The sequence below is a fragment of the Camelus bactrianus genome, chromosome 9 (genome assembly GCF_048773025.1).
Source record: "Camelus bactrianus isolate YW-2024 breed Bactrian camel chromosome 9, ASM4877302v1, whole genome shotgun sequence".
In the NCBI taxonomy this organism is placed as follows: Eukaryota; Metazoa; Chordata; class Mammalia; order Artiodactyla; family Camelidae; genus Camelus; species Camelus bactrianus.
The window spans coordinates 38164822-38184288 of NC_133547.1; the positions used below are offsets into that span (position 1 = coordinate 38164822).

General features: G+C 37.0%; 1 protein-coding gene across 7 annotated transcripts in view; it reads left to right on the top strand.

Annotated features, from left to right (window-relative positions):
* The window catches only part of NTNG1 (netrin G1), a 300041-nt gene that overhangs the window by 168673 nt on the left and 111901 nt on the right, over positions 1–19467 (top strand). The gene's annotated exons all lie outside the window — the stretch shown is intronic.

Below are 19467 nucleotides of genomic sequence, written 5' to 3' on the forward strand. Positions count from 1 at the left end.
CTGATGGCCCGGTAAGTATTTAAATACTCATCCTTCACGTCTGTGCAGCACTCAGGTTATGAGGTTCTTCTCAGATGCCTTCTTTCCTTTAATCCTCACAAGGCGCTTGTGAGGCAAGTACTGTTTAACCCCATTTTGCAGATGAGAAAAAACAGAGACTTTCCATGACTTTTTTTTTTAATATCCCACACATAATAAAGTGACAAAATCAGGTTGCTAATTACAAACCTCATGTTTTCTCTTCATTATGCTCTTGCGGCCAGACTAGCCTGAAGTGAGCTCAGTACATATAGCAGACCCAGCATATTCCGAAAGGAGCCACTTTGAAACGGGGCAACCGTGAAACAGTAAGTCTTGTGGCTCTACCCTTCTTGAAATATTCTGGAAGCCACCCTCTCCATGACTTATGGCCCAGTACAGGTATTCCCACTTTGCTTTTACGAAAGACCTACATTTATTTAAAAAGGAGAAACGCAAAAATAGTGTTTAGCAATGGTTGTGCAGCAAGCCCGTACAGAGGCGGGGCGCTCCCGGAGCGGCCCAGCGACAGCGGCCCCGCCCAGCTCCTTCCACGGGAGCTACACTCCGCACCTCGCACCTCGGCACCAAGGCTCTGTAACTTTGAACTGTGTCTGTGAGAAGCTGTGCTCTATCTCAGTTTCTTTTGTGCATCTGTTAGCAAGATGTGTCCTAAGGTAATTGCTTCTTCGCTTTATGACATTTCAGCTTACGGAAGGTTTCACAGGAACACCCTACTTTCAGATAGCGGAGGGAACCTGTATTTCATTATACCACGTTGCAGTGTGTTTATCTGAGAACGCTAACTTCTTAACTTCATTTTTGTCAACTTTATAATGTGTGATTGGGCTAATTTGTCATATTGTGTTAGATCTAAGTGTTTTACTGCTAAAACAAAATGATGATAGTTGCTCATTTTCTGAGGGGAGAAATAAATAAACGGAACTGAATGTTCTCACTACTAATTTTTCCCTACATTTTCCCATAGATCTTTAATACAACTACTTCCACTTACTGGGCACCATCAAACACTGAAACAAGCCACAAACATTAATGGATAAACTTGGAAATGCCCAGCTACCCTAGCTTATTTTAAGAAAGTCTATCCTTCAATTGAGGGCAATAAATATTTTCTTTTACCTTCCATATATTAATCCACATTCCCTCTGCTGAAACTATAGTGGATGTGTGCTGCCTCTTTCATATAATAAAATTTCATAAAATTGCGGTCAGTGATTCTATCCCTCCAAGTCTTTTTTATTTCAAGTTAAATTTAATCATTCTATCATCCAAAAATTTTAATTTTAATTTCCTCTTTTTATAAAAGGAGAATGAAATTCAGTAAATAAGAGCATTCAGATGAAAATCTTAGTAACCATAATTAAAAATAAAAAACAACACAAAGCGTTGCTACTTAACTCCAGTGGAGATGCTTAAAATAAAGGTTTATGGTATAAATACATTTTAAGTGGACAACAGAGTGTCATTCTGACTTGAGGCATATTTTTTAAATCTTTGAGGATTTCTTAAAGAGAATATATGCATAAGCAACTCATTTTCCTCTGAGGTTTGTACCATTATAAGGAGAGACTGTATCTAATAATTTCTCCAATTAAATTATGAGCTTCATTAGCGTGCAAAAAAACAACGCAGTTTAAGAGCTTGTCTCTTTATCCTTAATTCCCCAGTGCCAGACATTTTTTTAAACTAGTGGGTCATTAAAGGAAAGATGTCTCCTTTTTAAGAAACATAAGGATATTTAGGAAAAATACCACATAATAAAAAAGTGAGATAATTTCCTCCCTCACTTAATTTATATAGAAAGCTACCTTCTGGCTACATCTGAGCGCCCAAACAGTGGGAGGCGGGGATACACCCAGCTTTTCTGTCTAATTTCTGGACTCGTGCTTTTTATTCTAATTCGGTGGTTGGTCTTGCTGTTTTTTTGTCCCTAGGATCAGAGGTATTTCCTGGCACATTAGGAATTCATGGCCATTGGTTGATATCTAGTGTAAGAGTTTTTGTGGATCTATGTGATCAGAAGTTCAGTAGAGACAAGTTTCTGTTCATTTTCCAAATACAAGAACAAAAGTGTTAAGATCCTGGCTTTTATTGTAGTAGGTTGATTGTGTGGATAGATATGTTCATTTCATTGCAATATATGTATGTATTTCAATTCATTAAGCTACTATTAGAATAAAAAATGTTAGTTTAACCAGGCAGAACTAACTTGACTGTATATAAGTTCATGATTTCTATTTCTGCCTCCCTTTTTATAGGTAGAAAAACTATATCTAAACAAGATTAACAATCAGAGGCAATAAATAAATAAACCTAATTACCTCCCCCCTCAAAAAAAAAAACCATGGGGGGTGGGTATACCTCAACTGGTAGAGCCCATGCTCAGCATGCATGAGGTCCTGGGTTCAATCCCCAGTACCTCCATTAAAATAAATAATTAACTAAATAGACCTAATTACCAAAAGAAAAACCTAAAAAAATAAATAAATAAAATCAACAATCAGTGACAAAGGAAGAAAAGAAAATCTTTTAAGTACTCATGTTTGGCAAATGAATTTGTTTCTGAACTTCCACTTGAAAAACACTGAATGAATGAACAGACTAGGTTTAAAGTATGTGCTATAGGAGCATCACAGATACCAGTGGTCCACAGATCCCAATCCAGAGCCTTGTGTAATCGGGATGGCAGCTGTGTCAGATCTTTCTTGCCTTGTGACTGGTGCCCAAGACGACTGATATTATGCTAAAAATGTATTGAGAGAACAGAGGACAAAACATTAGGATCTCAAAAATCATTATTTGTCTTATTTTAGGAGGAAACATTGGCTAGGAGTCAAGAGAAATAGGTTCAAGCTCTAGCTGTAAGCTCAGAGCAAGTCCCATACACCATAGGCAGAGTCTCCCCATCTCCAAAATGAGTGTTGTGCTTGATTTGTGTTTCTCAGAATTACTCTTCAAATAAAGGTGTCAATGGGTGAAGACACTTGGGAAATGGTGTTTGCAATATTTCCTTCTAGGAGAATGACAATATATATTAACATATTAAAGGCCCTGATCTGTCCTACAGTAAAGGAACATTTCCATTTTATTTAACTGAAGCCTCCCAAACTTACTTAGCCCAAAACCCCCTTCTATAAGTATTAGCGTTAACAGGACTCATGTAGGGTAACAAGGTCTCTTCAATCTCCAGTATTATCGGACTTTTCATGGGATATAAGGAAATAAATGAAAACATCGTGTGTGTGTTTGCGTGTGTGTGTTTGAATTATTCACGCTGCTAAGAACAGATTGATATTTCACAGCAAGTTCTAAGTTTAGCTATCATCCTTCCTATATCGTTGCTACATTGGATGAAAAAAGACTGTCTTAGTGAAAGGCTAGCTTTGACAGGGAGTGCCTTTCTTTTTTTAACTGTTCTTATATTTTGAACCTTGGGGAGTACTTTGTATCTTTAAGAATTATAGGCAATTCACTATTCTATTGAAATAGATAGGGATATTTTTGTTTTGTTTTTAAGCTAGAGAAATTATGATGGAAGAGTCAGCAAAGATATAAAAAATGAAATGCCAAGTGGTACAATCTGGTGCATTTTAGAGATAAATAGGGATGCTGGCGGATTTCTGTTCCTCTCAGATGTAGCTCCTCAAACCCTAATTACAGCAATAAACTAAAATCGTGTGTGTAAAGGAAAATAAGATTAACTAATATTTAGTATATTGTTTTTATTTTTTTCTTTTGCTCTGGAAGACATTCTTGAAACCACAGGCTCATTTTAGTTAAGTGCGAGTCGCCTCTCTTCTACTCCTGAAGAGTGTTAATGAGTAACAAATGAGAGCCTAGGAAAACTGAGATGGTATACAACTAAGGGATATAGTCTTGTCTAGGAATTATGTGGCTGCCCTGGCTGCTTTTACTCATTTGGTCCTGCTAGAATACCAGGGAAGCAAAGCTGTTACAACATATTGGTGACATCCATGTGTAATTATAGCTCCCCCAGTGCTGCTGAGAACAGGGAACAGATGGGGGTAGGGTGGGCCAAGAGATGATGGGAGGAGGGAATGTAAGAGGTCAGTGATTTGACACGTTGGCAGGAGACAGCCTCATGAACTCTTGTATTAGAATTAAATAGGCAGTGTGTATGCCAAATAGTAAGAGTCATAGCATTGCAAAATCATTTCTTTTAGAACTGAAAGAAACCATGAAAATAATTTAATCTAACTCCCTCTTTTCAGATGTGAAACAGAATGGTTAAATGAATTAGCCAAGATAATATAGTTGCATAACTAAAATTTAGGTCCAGATGAGCTTGAGTTTTACTCACTGGTCTGTCACCAGTGCCTAGAAGTGGACCTGTCACACAGTATGTGTTCAGTAAATATTTAGTGAGGGAATGAATGAATGCATATGGAATACCTCTTTAAGCATCATGTAAACCAACCATTCTAAGAGTTTATACCCTTCCCATTTGGCATCCTGTGGCCATCTTTGTATACTCCTTACACAAAACTGCAAGAAAATTGGAGCTAAGTGTAATATTCTTGGTAATATTATTTTATCCAGTATACTAAAATTGCAAAGCTTCAATCTTCAACCAATTATCCAAAGTTAAAGAACAAAGTTTGTCTACCTCAAGTATCAGAGTAATGTATATATTCAGGATAATATCACCCTACCCAGACACACATTGTTTCTTTTATTATTTGTCTGAATGGTGCTTTAAGACTAGAAAGACTCTTAGTTCCTTTCCTGGGTGAGGACAAGTCTGTAGAAAGATATGGCCTTTTCTGCTTTTGTCTCAGACTCAATAACCAAGGGGTTTAAAACTGTATAAAAACCATCTTACAGTTTGTAAATGAGGCCTTTAAATATTGATAAAATCAGAGTTGGAGTTGCAGAGTTTGAGCGGAGAAGACATGGAAACAGGCAGTGACCTTTTGTGAACATGTGTTTTTATTAGAATAACTCAACTTTATTATACACTCCTAAGTAGCAAAGTAGGATTAAAAATATTAATAGTAAAAGACTGATTATGAAAACAAAAGAGGGAGAAAATGAAAGAACATAATATATGGCTAGCAGTGGGATTATGGGTTTTTTTAATTTGTTTGTGCTTTTTTATATTTTTCACATTACATTCATTGAATATATCATCGGAATAAAATTAGTTTTAAAAATAAAGTTAAAATTAAGCAAAGTTGCAAGGTACAACATCAACACACAAAAATTGGTTGTGTTTTTATACACTAACAATGAACAATTCAAAAAGGAAATTAAGAAAAGAATCTCATTTATAGTACTGTCAAAAAGGCTAAAATACTTGGGAATAAACTTAACCAAGAAGGCAAAAGACTTGTACACTAAAAACTACAACACTGCTGAAAGAAATTGAAGAAGGCACGTATAAAAGAAGAGAAATCTCATATTCATGGGTTGAAAGCTGTTAAGATGTCATTACTACCCCAAACAATCTATAAAGTCAGTGCAATCTCTGTCAAAATCTCAAGGACAATTTTTGCAGAAATAGAAAAATTTACCCTAAAATTCATATGAAATCTCAAGAGACCCCAAATAGCCAAAACAGTCTTTAAAAAGAATAAAGTTGGAAGTCTTACACTTTTTGATCTCAGAACTTACTGCAGAGCTACAATAATCAAAGCAGTGTAGTACTGGCATAGACACACAGAGCAATAGAATAGAACTGAGAATCCCAAAATAAACCTTACACGTATATAATCAGATGATTTTTGACAAGGGTGTTAAGCCCATTCAAAGGGGAAAGGACAGTCTTTTCAGTAAATGGTGTTGGGCAACTGGATCTGCCTGAACTTGGGATGGAAACTTACCCAGGGAAGCACCCTAAAGGCCAGGGCAGGAAAGTTCTCCTCTCTGATGATGCCTCACTTCCCCAATTCAGAATTTCCAGGCAGTTCAAAGCACCTCCAAAAACCACACCAAGGTTTCTACTTTTGATAATGGCCAACCATTCTTATCATGCTAACTCTCCTGCAAATAGTAACTACAAACACTGGACTAAGTATAAAAATAATTATTTGAAGGCCCTAGTGAATGACCAGAAGTAGGCAGATACTGGAGGGGAGTCATACCTGGAAGAAAGGAAAGGTACTAGGTGAGTTTCCCCTTTACCTGCTTTTCCCTAAGAGCAGGCCTCAGTCTATGTCATGCATGATGGGGAAAGGGAGGTGCAGTTAAAACTCAGATGGAAAATCTTATCTTACTGACTTGAACAACTGGAGCATAGGTTGACGCAACCATAGCAATTAAAATGTCAAGAGAGAAATCTGAAAAGGAGAGAGCCAGAGAAGGAGGAATCCTAAATACAATGTACAAACTCTACCTAAATCTTTGGCTAAACTCTGAATCATTAATGTGTGGGGCACATTAGCAGCCTAGCTAAAGCTAAAAGAACTGAACTTTCAGCTGCTATTGCAAAGGAGACAAAGTATGCAGTTTGAATTTAGCCACATTCACTGCACACTAAACCAAACAAAATCAATACTCTTAGGAAGTGCATAACAGAATGTAGAGTCTCTACAAAGTATTATTCATAGTGTCTAGATAAAATAGCAAATTACTCAATATATAAATAAAACAGAAAAAAAAATCTCCACATTGTAGAGAAGAGACAATTGAGACCAAACTCTGCATGACTAAGATGTTGGACTTAGTACACAAGGATTTTAAAGCAGCTATTATAACAATGCTGAAGGATGTAGGAAAATGTGATTTTAATAAATGATGAGATGAAATATCTGCAGGGAAGTAGAAACTATTAAAAATTAAATGGAAATTCTAATACTGAAAAGATATAATTTTTAAAGTAAAATTTCACTGAGGTACTTAAGAGTAGGTTGGCGCTGATAGAAGGAAAAATCAGTGAAGTTGATGGTAGGTCTGTAGAAATTATCCAATATGAAGAACAGGGAGAAAGAGGGTAGAAAAAAATGACCCAAGCCTTGTGGACTTTTAGGAAAATATTTAAAGTTTTAATAATAGGAGTTGCAGAAAGAGAGAAGAGAAGGAATGAGGCAGCAAAAATATTTGAGGAGTAATTCCTGAAATTTACTCAAAGACATAAAGTTACAATGAACCTCAAGCAAGATGAATATCAAGAAAACAGCCCCTAAGCATGTCATATACAAACCACTGAAATCCAATGATAAAAAGATCTTGAAAGCAGCAAGAGGGGGAAGAAAAGATACATTACATATAAGCAAACAGCAATTCAAATGACCGTTGGTTTCCTCATCAGAAACAGAAGGTAGTGAAACATTAGAGTGCTGAAAAAAAAAATACTGTCAACTCAGAATCTGTATTCAGTGAAAATATCTTTTTCTTATAATGAAGACTTACCAAAGACATGTTCAGATAAAAGAAAACCAAGAATTCATCACCATCAGATCTGCACTAGAAGAAATGCTAGAAGAAAGTTACCAGGCCAAAAGGAGGTGATATCAGATGAAAACTTAGAACTTCAGGAAGCAATGAAGAACAATGGAAATGGAAAATATACGGACAAATCTGAAAGACTAGTTTTCCTCTTTCTTTAAGATGTATATGACTGTTTAAAACAAAAATTATAACATTTTATTATAACATATATAGAGAGAGATATAATGCACATAACAAGTACTGGATAAATTATGAGAGAAAGGGATACATGGACCTATATACTCGCAAGTTCTTAAATTTAGCATGAGATGATAACAATGTTTGCTCTAAGTAGACAGTGAAAAACTAAGGCTATACAGTATAATCCCTAAAGGAATCATAAGTAATAATAATTCAATAAGGTATATCTTTTTTCTTTTCCATTATAGTTTATTACAAGATATTAAATATAGTTCCCTGTGTTATCAGTAGGACTTTGTTGTTTATCTATTTTACATACAGTAGTTTGTATATGCTAAGTCCAAATTCCTAATTTATTCCTCTCTCCACCCTTCCTACCTGGTAACCATTAGTTTGTTTTCTGTCTGTGAGTCTGTTTGCTTTGTACATAAGTTCATTTGTATCATTTTAAAGATTTCATATGTCAGTGATATATGATATTTTTCTTTCTCTGTCTGACTTACTTCACTTCGTATGATCATCTCAAGGTTGCTGCAAATGACATTATTTCATTCTTTTTATGACTGAGTAATATTCCACTGAATATATATACCACATCTTCTTGATCCAGTGATCTGTCAGTGGACATTCAGGTTGCTTCCATGTCTTGGCTATTGTAAATAGTGCTGCTGTGAACACTGGGGTGCATGTATATTTTCAAATTAGGATTTTCTCTGGATATATGCCCAGGAGCTGGATCATGTGGCAACTCTATTTTCAGTTTTTAAAGGACTCTTGATACTGTTTTCCATAGTGGCTGCACCAACTTACATTCCCACCAACAGTTTAGGAGGGTTTCCTTTTCCAATTAGGTATACCTTAAAAGCCACTAGATAAATTAAAAAATGAAAATCTTAAGAAATATGTAATCAAACCAAAACTGTACCACCCAAGGTCCGGTGAAGGAGAAAGCACAGTTATCTGGGGAGCCCATCTTCCTGGACACCCACTTAGGGGGATTTGGAGTGCTTGAACTTTTCTCCCCACCTTCCCATTCCCACCCCCAGTACGCTGACTTGTGCTCCCTCAGCCCTGCACCTCCTGGCGAGGCGTGGCCTAGCTTTCCAGTACCCCTTCTATAACTTCCATATGTCTAATTTGTTACCAAACTTCTCAAAAAAACCTTAAGGGGAAAAAAAGAAAAAATAATAACGTGTTTCCATGTTCGTGATGGATGGGACTCTCTGAAGTCAGAGTATAGAGCAGTGACCCATTTTGTGGGGGACCTAAGAGTGGCAGTGGGAGAGAGGGGGCATCACGATGTATGACCAGATTGTTCATCTCAGGGAGCCAGAAAGGTGATGTGCCAGTGATAATATTTTAGAAATTGAGAGGGGTATCTATCTGAGATGACCATGAGCTCATGTTTTAACTTAAAAGTGGTATTGGCCTATGGGAAATTGGAATTTGGGATTGGTTTTTACCAGAGAGAGGAGATTAGATATGATAAGTATTTGTTAGTGAATATATGAATAAATTAGCCTATTGATAATCTACAAATAAAGTAAATTGCTATTTTATGTTCTTTAAATTTTCATCTAAGTACAAATGTTTCTTTGGAAATAAGCAGATAGAAATAATTATCTTTACTGATTGCAGCCCTAATATTTCCTGACAGCAGAATACCTGGAAAGTATGTTTACCCCATATGTAGCCCTGAATGCATCCAGACCATTAATAATTGGTATCATAGGACAATGGTTTGACTCTTCAATGAGTTTTCCAACTCAGATGGAAAATATACCAAACATATAAGCATAGAGAATAAGATTTTGAATGGACGTTAATTACATAAATATCTTGAGAATGTTTTATTTCCTTTGGAAAAAAATTTTTTAAAGAATGAGGGAAAAAAGGAAGTGGTATTTCTCAAGAAGTCTTGAAGATTCAAGAGAAGTCTTTAACAACATGTTGCATTTTTCTGCACTCCTACCCAGGCTAATCAGATCAGTTGGGAAATCTCATCCACATTCACTTCAGAAGCATTTTTTAAATTGCCCAATCTCATGGCTGACTACAGATTAGTTCAGAGGTACATCTCCAGCTCTCTAAAACCACTCAAATGCTCTTTGATTCTGACAGCTCTGCCCACTTTTATAGCCATTGTGAGTTTGGGAAGTCAGCAGATCACAATCTAAAGTGAGGTGTTTTCTGTGTTCTAGAGTGACCCATTTAGGGAAAGAGATAAAGCACGCTGAAAATGAAAAGTATATAGTGTTAATATCAAAGGAGACCATGGCAACCACCTTCTTAACCTCAGTAGCACATAGAATGTAAAATATACAAAATCCCATAATGTAAAACAGAAACATATAAAAAATAGTCAAGGAAATGTCAGAAATACACTATAATTAAAAAAGGAAGGAAGTCCATTTGTAAATAACAATAATCATTTGATTAAACTTGTTAAAGCAATGCAGACATTCTGCAATTTTAAGAATAATTTATGTTTGTGGCTTAAGAAAGAAAAAAATAATCAGTTACTTTAGCTAAACAGGAATGAAGTTATAAGCTTTGTGAGAACATGATAATTGCTAAGAATGAGAAGGAGTAAAATGTCATTTAACTGGGAATCAGGTCACATGGATTCTAATCCAAGAACTATAATATGGGAAATAATAATACCTATCTTACTTCCTTTTCAAGAATTTTGGAAAATTAAAAATACAATACACATAAATGTAAGCACTTAAATGTTTAGTGCTTCCTAGTTTCTGGGAGTGTGCCAGTTGCTGGAGATACAAAGATAAAAGCCACAGTCCCTGTCCTCATGTTGCTACCATCTGGATAGGTTGATAAATTATAAAGCAATGGGATCTGTGCAGTGATAGGGATATGTGTATGGTTGCTATAGAAACAGCAGGAAAGAGGAGGAGGAGGAGGAAGACCTTTGGGATGGGGGAAGCTTTCTGGAGGACTTCTAATATTTGCTTCTTCATTAAGGTTATTGCTAAACAATAACCTCCATTGGTTAGGTCAAACCATATGAAAAAAAAACATTTAAACTTAATTGAATATTATCTAATGGTTGAAAATATCTAATGCCCTATTTTAGTATCAGTACATGCTTAGAAAGACACCTTTTCCTTCTCCTTTCCCTAATATAAATATATCCAGAAAATTTATTCACAGTTGACTTGGTTCTAGACACACAGAAATACTAAGTAAAATGTGGATTTGTAAAACTGCATGTTGTTTAATCAGACTGAATGATAGGCTCAATTTTCAATACAGAGTTAATTCTGTTCTCATTAAATATAAATGTTATTTATGGAAAACAAGAGTCCTGCAGAAGCAAGAAGGTACCTCTCAGGGTTATGCATTTTATACTTGCTTAGCATTGATGAGTTTAAACCAATAGGCTTCTTTGCAATTTGATTATTTACTACTTTCCTTAATATTGATTGTTCTATTAGATTTTGCTACTAACCAAACACATGTAAAGATTCCAGTATTATTTTACTACCAAAGTAAGATGCCAAAGGAAATTACATATCATAGTTGAGATTTTGACACAAACTAAAATAAGAAATTAATATTAAGTTGAGGCATATGCTTGTTAACTAACTCTAGTTTACATGGAGAGGCAGCAGAGGGTGGCTGTAAGCAAGACAGACCTGTGTTCAAATCCCAGCTCCTCCACTTGCTACTTGATAGATTTCAGAAAAGTTGCATAACTTAAATATCTCGAACTCTCTGTCCCCCTCATGTATAAGATGAAACAAATGCTACCCACATTGATGAGCTATTTTAAATATTATTAATGTAGGTGAAATGAAAGTAAATATTAAATAAATGGTGGTTATTATCATGGGCCAGGAATGGTAGTGAGAATTGAATATTATGACTTCAATCTTAGCTTTGGGTGTTTTTTTTTCCCCAATTATTTTTTTTATTAGTCTCATTAAAACATAGTATCCCTATCAACATTAACCACTAATATTTTTTTCTTCTACTAATTCTATTTTCCTATATTGTTAGACTATATTTCCTGTACTGCTGAACTTATATTTATGCTAATATATAATTCATACTCTACCTTCATTAATGCACTTATGTTACCTGTCTTAATTGTTTCCTTTCCCTTTACATACCTCAGCAGGTTAAACTTATCATTACCGTATTTCCAGAGTTCTCCTTTGGTAGAAATCCTCATGAAAATCAAAACTGAGAATCGCAAAAAAGAGCAGAGCAAGTTCAGGTTTTCTAAGATTGGCTTCTTGAGTCCTGGGTAAATGCAGCTGTGTTATTGCCCGTTTCCTCTGGGTCACAGATGTACATCTATCCTTACCGATGATGGATGGCCTACTTTGACATTTTGCATGGATGACTCTTGAGAATGAAGATTCTAGTTATAAAAGATTCATTGGTTCATCCTACAGTCCTAACACTGTCACCTTGACACAAACTGACAGTATTAAAATGTCCGTTGACCCTGTTGGTCAGCAAAAAGGAGAAGAAAATGTCTCAGGATCATCTAAGACAGAAAAAGAGTTTGAGACTTCTTTTCCATAGAATGCAATAACTAATGCAATTTTTAGTTTTATTTTTCCTTTGGCTTCAGGGAATCTGCTTTTGAAAGGCAACAAAACCCCATTGTGCTGGGGAGGTTCAGGAGTCACCAAATTAAGAAGCACAAGCAGTTGAGAGGCGAATCTACAGGTTGTAAGGGAATTAGAGCAGAGGTTAGCAGGTGAAGGAAAAAGTTATGTGAGCTCAGAAGAGTAGAAAAATTAAGTGAAGAAGATATGATACAAAAGGAATTATACATGAGTAAATGCCATTCAAAACCCAATTAAAATCAGTCGCACTTTGTAAGTCATCGTTTTTGTTTAGGAGTTTTATTTCATCTCTATTATATATTGAGTATGTTCTATTAGGCAAAGACTTCTTAAAAATAAGTATTTTGGTGAGTTAGGAAGTACTCGCAGGCATTCTAACATTTAAAAATAAAATGTGGCTGACCTAGAGTTGCCCAGGGAAATTCTGACACACAAATAATAACTTCCTAAATTTAAAAAAATGTATGACTGAAGCATTGATAGAACCATAATTACAGCATTGTAAGACAAATGTCAAAGTTCAGACTTAAGTGCTTTATACAAATAAAACAGTAAACTATAAAAATGTAAAGCATAGTTAGAGGAGGGCTCTGTACATTGAGATATGCGTCTTTACACTCAACTAATTAGTCGCTACTGAATGTTTTTGCTTTGCTCAATGGCATGTGGTACATAAATCATCGCAATATGTTAAATGCAAATGGTTGTTAATAGAGGAACCATCTGCTCTGTGCTGAAGAGTTTGTTAAGAAGAATGTGGTGAACCTACTTTGGATAATGTTGAAAAACTCAAATACCAAATTTCTAAAATGAGCTGCCTCTGTTAACCCCAACATTGCTAATAGTCCCCTGTCCTTCTGAATTCTACAAATACATCCTAAACCACAGTCTGTGCTGTTGTCATGCAGCCTCATTGGACACTTCTACAGGCAGAACACTCTACAGAGTCTTACACTGAATGGAGACCTGCAGTGTCCTAAGATTGTGTTCAGGGATTTAGAACAACCAATAAATAATCAGATGATCCTCTCTGGAACATCTTTGCTAACATGAGTAAGACAGACTCTCCATCCCTGTCCTTCCTGAAAGCTATTCCTTCATCGCTGTAGAGCACGGGTAAGTTGCAGGCTGATGATGAATTGCCGTGGGTCTCATCAGTGTTTGCAACCTCCACCTCCTGTAATCCACAATACTGTATTTCTCTAAAAGATCATCAGTGTGAAGGGGAGCCATGATTTCTCTCCTAACATACTTTATTAGATGCTGTCACATACCTTCCTAATAATGTCTGCGGGACTCACCGGTGACAGTGTAAAGCATGGGAAAATTAGTAATAGGACAGGAGTCAGAGCCCTCGGGTTTCCAATGTCATGCTCCACTTTCTGGCAAAAAGGGAATGCTCTTTCATCCTACCCTTTCTAATCAGTTCCTGGTCAAGGTTGCTAGCAGTACGTTTAAGAGCCAGCTGCCATGATGATCTATTACATCAATATCCATTGGAGGTGTGCTCAAATGATGCAATACTCGAAATAGAACTTTGGCCATGAAAGAACGAGCTTAGAAATTAACTGTGCAGATGAAAATCTTTAAACACACAACTTCAGTAAAGCCAGCTGCAAGGTTTGATTGTTGGCATACTGCTAACATGGCTTTCTCCACCCTACTTTTCTTTTTCTCTCCTTCCCCCTACCCTTCTCTCTTTTGGCTTTTACAGTATATGATTTAAGACTGTGCTTTTGGGGCTTCGCCTGTGGGAGAAGAGGCTGCAGGAGAGCTCATTAGCCCAGCAGACGCTCTATCCCTGGATGAATTATACAATGAAAAGCTTGCTTCTGAGGGCCACCAAAAAGAGCCCTGGCTTTGTGGAGGTGGGCAGCCCCGCAGTGCAACACAAGCTTTTTATTTGTTAAAAGGGGATTTTGTACTAAAAACATTTCCCTTTGTTTGTTCTCATGAAAAGAGGAGCCTCCTGAAGGCTGCATGCATTTGATGACTCCATTTCAAAATGAGCACTTGTCAGTTTCCAAATGGGGCTGCTGTACTTGAAAGTCACACAAAACCATTCGGAGATGGAGGGACTGGCACGATAATCAGACAAGCAATACCTTAAAGGCAGAGTGTGCTGGCTGTGAATCAGAGAAGCTGGAATATTGAATTGGATTCTGACAATGATCCTGGCCCTTTACAAAGCCCATGCTTTAGACTTGGAGCCTAGAAAAGAAAAAAAAATTCTTAGGTTGTCTAATTTCATTAGTTTATTGAGCTGCAGTTCCACTTTAGTCCCCAGAACACCACTTTAATTTAATTTAAATTTTGTTACTTCTTCCCTTCCAAAAGGAAAGCTTCACCATAGAGGCGTGTTTATTGTTTTTAATGCATATGTTTGGAAACATTCACTAATTCATTTTTCCACTTAATTACCAGAAACAGGAGGATTGATTCTTTAAACCTGCAGATGATATTTACTGAAGTTTTTATGGAAATATAAATGGAAAGTTTCTTTGATCCAAAATTATGGTCTGATTTTCTGAGGGTTTTTGTTTTTGTTTTTGTTTCTGTTTTTGTTTTTTTAGAAGAGGAAAGGGCACCCAGGGAAATATGAAGAGCTAACAAAAGCCAGGTGCAGAGACATGGCATTCATCAACCTTGAGTCTCTTGTACAGGGACGTGCATTTGGGTCACTGCTGCTTTCTTCTCGGCAGGGTCCTCCGGGGCCTCCCCGGTGCACTCTGCTGATACTCGGTGACACACACACCAGCAGGGAGAGAATTCAGACACATTCCATCTGCTGATGTTTTAATTTTTTTTCAAATCCACTTGATGAAGTGTGTGTCAGCAAACTTGTCACTCTATTGTATTTTTGAGGTTGGAGCCCTCTTCTTGGGCCCAAAGATATCTCAGAGATGCAGAGGAGAATATCATGATGCCTCCCTTAATCCTTTTTAAACTGAAAGTATCCTCGGTTCCAAAACACTTCTCTCACTTTTGTTCTGAAAACGCCTCTGGGTCATAAAGTTCAAGCTATGTAGTTAGGTGAAGCAGACATTTATTTATTCTCAGTGATAGGGGTAATTTTTTAAACCTTGCCTTCTCTTTCCCAGTGTGATATTCTGCTTTGAAAGAGCAGAAATAGTTGATTTGTGAATAAAATGTCAGGTTTTCTTTAAAACAGATCAAAACAATGTATTTCATTTTACTATCAGGGAAAGCAGTCTCACAGTGTTCAAACACTGATATTCGGGGAGTAGTTCCAAAATGTCACTTCTAATATTTTTGTCTTTCTAAGAAGGATGAGATTCAATCATTCCAAGGGAGAGTGGAGATTGCATTGTGTTGTAGATCTGATCATTAAAATATCTCCAAATGTTGGAGTTCGTCTCATTTATTTACCTGGGGATTAAAATCCAGTGTTCAAAAGCCATGTGGACAATCTGGGTAGTACCAGCTACTTCATCTCCACATTGCTCGATGCCAGAATTAGTTATCAAAATAAATGGAGCTAACATTTTAAAACAGGTTATAAGCAGGAACTGCTTCTGCTTATGCCATGTTCAGAATAATCAACCCTTATTCTTCGTGTGAACCCAAAGAGCCCTGAGGGTGCGTTTCTAAGGGCCACAGGCCGTGCTGGAAGACGGGGTGCTCAGCCGGTCACAGGGCTGGTGTGCGCAGCCGCGGCACGGAGTCACGGGCACAGCAGCCAGGGGAAGCGAGCTCTCTGGCCTTCTCCCTTGAAGTGGCGTTTTTCTCTGATGGGAATGTCAGGTGGCATTTCATAGTGTTCATGACTGCAGCCCCTCAGCCCAGCACCGTTGTTCTAGAAAACCCACCTGCAGGCTGGTAATTGTCCTCATCATCACTAGTTGGCACGCAGCCTTTAAGTACCGTACAGATTCTTCTCCCTGCCCCACCCCCAAATGAAGAGTGTGCTGCCTGCCCTAGATTTGTGCTGTTCCTCCTTCCTCTTTTAAAACTTTCTGAATTGAAAGCTTTTCATCCCAAGATCATGTATCTGACCTAGTGAACAATACCCTCTTCTCATTTCCATATTGAGGATACAGTCTTCTGAGAATAGAGAATGTTCATTAGTTCACCAGGCATAGGTAATGTAGTTTCCTCATTTTTTTTTTTTCTGAGAAGGAGTTTCATGTGGATGCTCAGACCCCAAGATATCAGAAAAAGAACAGTTGTACCAACGAGTAACAAACAAAAATTCACAGCCGAGAAGCCTGGGTCTGGGCTGGGGCCTGAGGTCACCCTAACTCCGTGGCTGGTGTGTTGCAATCTGACTTGCCAAGGCATTGTAATTTCCATAGGTTTCAAAAAGAAGAAATGCGTGAGACTAAGAAACACTGAACTACAGCCAACCTGAAGGGGTTGAAGGTTTCCTCCATCAGTAACACAGCTTGGGGAGAGGATTGCTCCCTAGATACCAGCTCTGTGAGGAAACTGCATTTCTTTGGCTCTGAGTATGAATTTGGTATAGTTGCCTGGCCAGGGGCAAAAGGGGGTTTGAGTCAGCCAGTTTGGCACCCTTCAGCATTGTGGGTTGGAGAAAAAGACCACTCATTTGAGAGCAAGGCAGATGCCAGATGAGAGTTTACCCTGAAGGTGTGTTCCAGGCAATAAAACAGACACTGCCTGTGGCCCCTGCCTTGATGACCGCTTGACTACATGGGCTGGGGTGGCTGTCCCGGATCCAGAATGCATTTCTCTCAAGGTGCACTCACAAATCTGTTATATATTTAGATTTTTTTTTTTTTGGCAAGTTTTTAAAAAATCTTCAGGGATGTCAAAACAAGTAAAAAATTTATATCCAAGATAAAATGTTCAGTGCCTGGTTTAAAAAGAAGCTTTGATCAGGCTTAGGGGACCAGAATAGCATTTGGAAGTTATTGCAAGGCAATCTTTATTTAACACATTCCTTCACAATTGCTTAACTATGTCTTCAATCTTGCCCTCATAACAGCCGTGATTTTCTTACCTTGTATTTGCATTTGTAAAGAACACTTATGTAGTAGGAATTCACAAAACAGCAGCTCCGTCTTACTGTCCCCCATCCCTGCCATCATCTCTTTCCTATCCTGGAAAAATTTTTCCTTTCATTTGGGATGTACTGACCCTGCACTGATCCTTCAAAAGCTGACTGCTAGAATTTGACTCAGAATCAGATTTGAATTTCTTTCCTTTTTTTCTTTGTCTAATGTGCTTTTTCAATGTTTGTTTGTTTGTTTACATTGAAGTATGATTGATACACAACCTTACATTAGTTTCAGGGGTACAACACAGTTGTTTGTTATTTGTGTGTATTGCAGAATGTTCACCACAGTAAGTCACATTAACGTCTATCACCTTACATAGTTACAGAGTTTCTTTTTCTTGTGATGAGAACTTTTAAGATCTACTCTCTTAGCAACTTCCAAATATGCAATACAATATTATTAACTATAGTTGTTAAGCCTTATTTTACATCCCCATGACTTATTTGTTTTATAACTGGAAGTTTGTGCCTTTTGACTACCATCACCCATTTTGCCCACCCAGCCCACCCCCATCCCTGCCATTTGTCAAAGTCTTGGGCCCCAGAATCTCCACACAGGTATATAAGCTTAGACAGGCTTTAATTTTAACTATTTCATTTCTTCCGTAGACAATTCATAGTTCCTTAAAAACCTGAAGTAATTTCATCTTTTGCTTGATTGAGCTGATAGAAATCCTTGAGAAATGACCAGAAACTCTGGATCACAAAGTTAATGTCGAAAGAAAGAGGATGTGCTGGTTTTAAAAGCTAAGAGAGAAGGAAAGAAACTAGGGAAAAGTGTATTTTTTAACATTAAGTATAATGTTTTTCTCAGTGATATTTAACAATTTGTTTTTCACAGTGACACCTATAAATTATTTGTAATAGGCTATCTGTTCCTTAGCTTTCCAATTATATGTGATTATAATGGTGAGTTGATACAAAATGAAGGAAAATATTGATTGAAAACATTTGAAATATAAATGAAGTCATTTGGTTAGATTGAATATTGAAGTTGCTCTTTGATATATCTAAGGAACATTTAGAAACTCTAACAGTAGAATTTATAGCATTATATTTTAGTCTACTATGTAAGTCATATTTTTAAGAATTTCTGACTACTGTTGAATAATGGATTATTCCATCCAAATATATGATTAAGATTTTGAAATATATTGAGTTTAAAATAAACTGTTATTGCGAGCTCCATTTTAAACACTGTGAGAAAATGTTTACATGTCTTAAGAAGGCAGTAGGGGTTTTATACAACAATATGCAAAATCTGAAAGTAAATATCAAAGGTGCGGATTTTTTTTATCTTTGTGAGGGGAAAAAGTAATTGGGAGAAAATGTTACTCCCTTGACTAAGAGAGCACCTCAAATTGAGTTATTTTTAAAGTTTAGTTCATCAAGCCTCCAGAGCTGAGCAATGGAAGATATGGGTATGAAGAGATAGTATGTACTTGTTTTTCTTAACATCAGTGATTCCCTATTTGAAGAAACCAGAATTTATCAACAGCCAGTGGCCACTTGCACAAAGGTTTGGTCATGAGTGGGGGCTTTCTGTTCTTTTGTTCTGGGTAAGTCTATCAACAGTAACATTCTTCTTTATCTCCAATTCATCTGCTGTATGCATAGTGCTGATCTAGACACTGAAAATTTGGTCATCTTTTCCCAAAGTAATATCCTATGGGAAAAAAAAGCCTAAATCAGAGTCTGCTTTGAATATAGTAAGTTCTAAAGAGCATCTTAAGACGATAGTCAAATTATCCCAGGAAAAACAAGGCAGAGATTTTAACAATATCCACAAGTTGATGTTGCTTGAAAACACACAATTTGAGTTGAAGTTTGAGCATATTTCTTCCCTTTAGACATTATAAACTTGCCTTTACACCCTGCTGTGAGGACAGCTTTGGTGCCCCAGAAGTAAGAGTTTAGCTGTGATTAAAGGAATGAGGTCTGTGCCTTGAACTGACAGATTAGTTTTTGCTAGGTTTTCCCTGTTAATTCTAGGCTTGACAGCCCTACCATAAATTTACCTAAATGATGGCAAACTCCTACAAGGCTGGTCATTGTCTTGCAAAAAAAAAATCATGAAGTGCTACTGAAGATGCTGATATGTCTATCACAAAATGCTCTTCCAGTTTGCTAGAAACCTGGGCAAAGCAACTAAAAACGCATCACAGCTTCACTGCTGGTGGAGCGATAGAGATATGG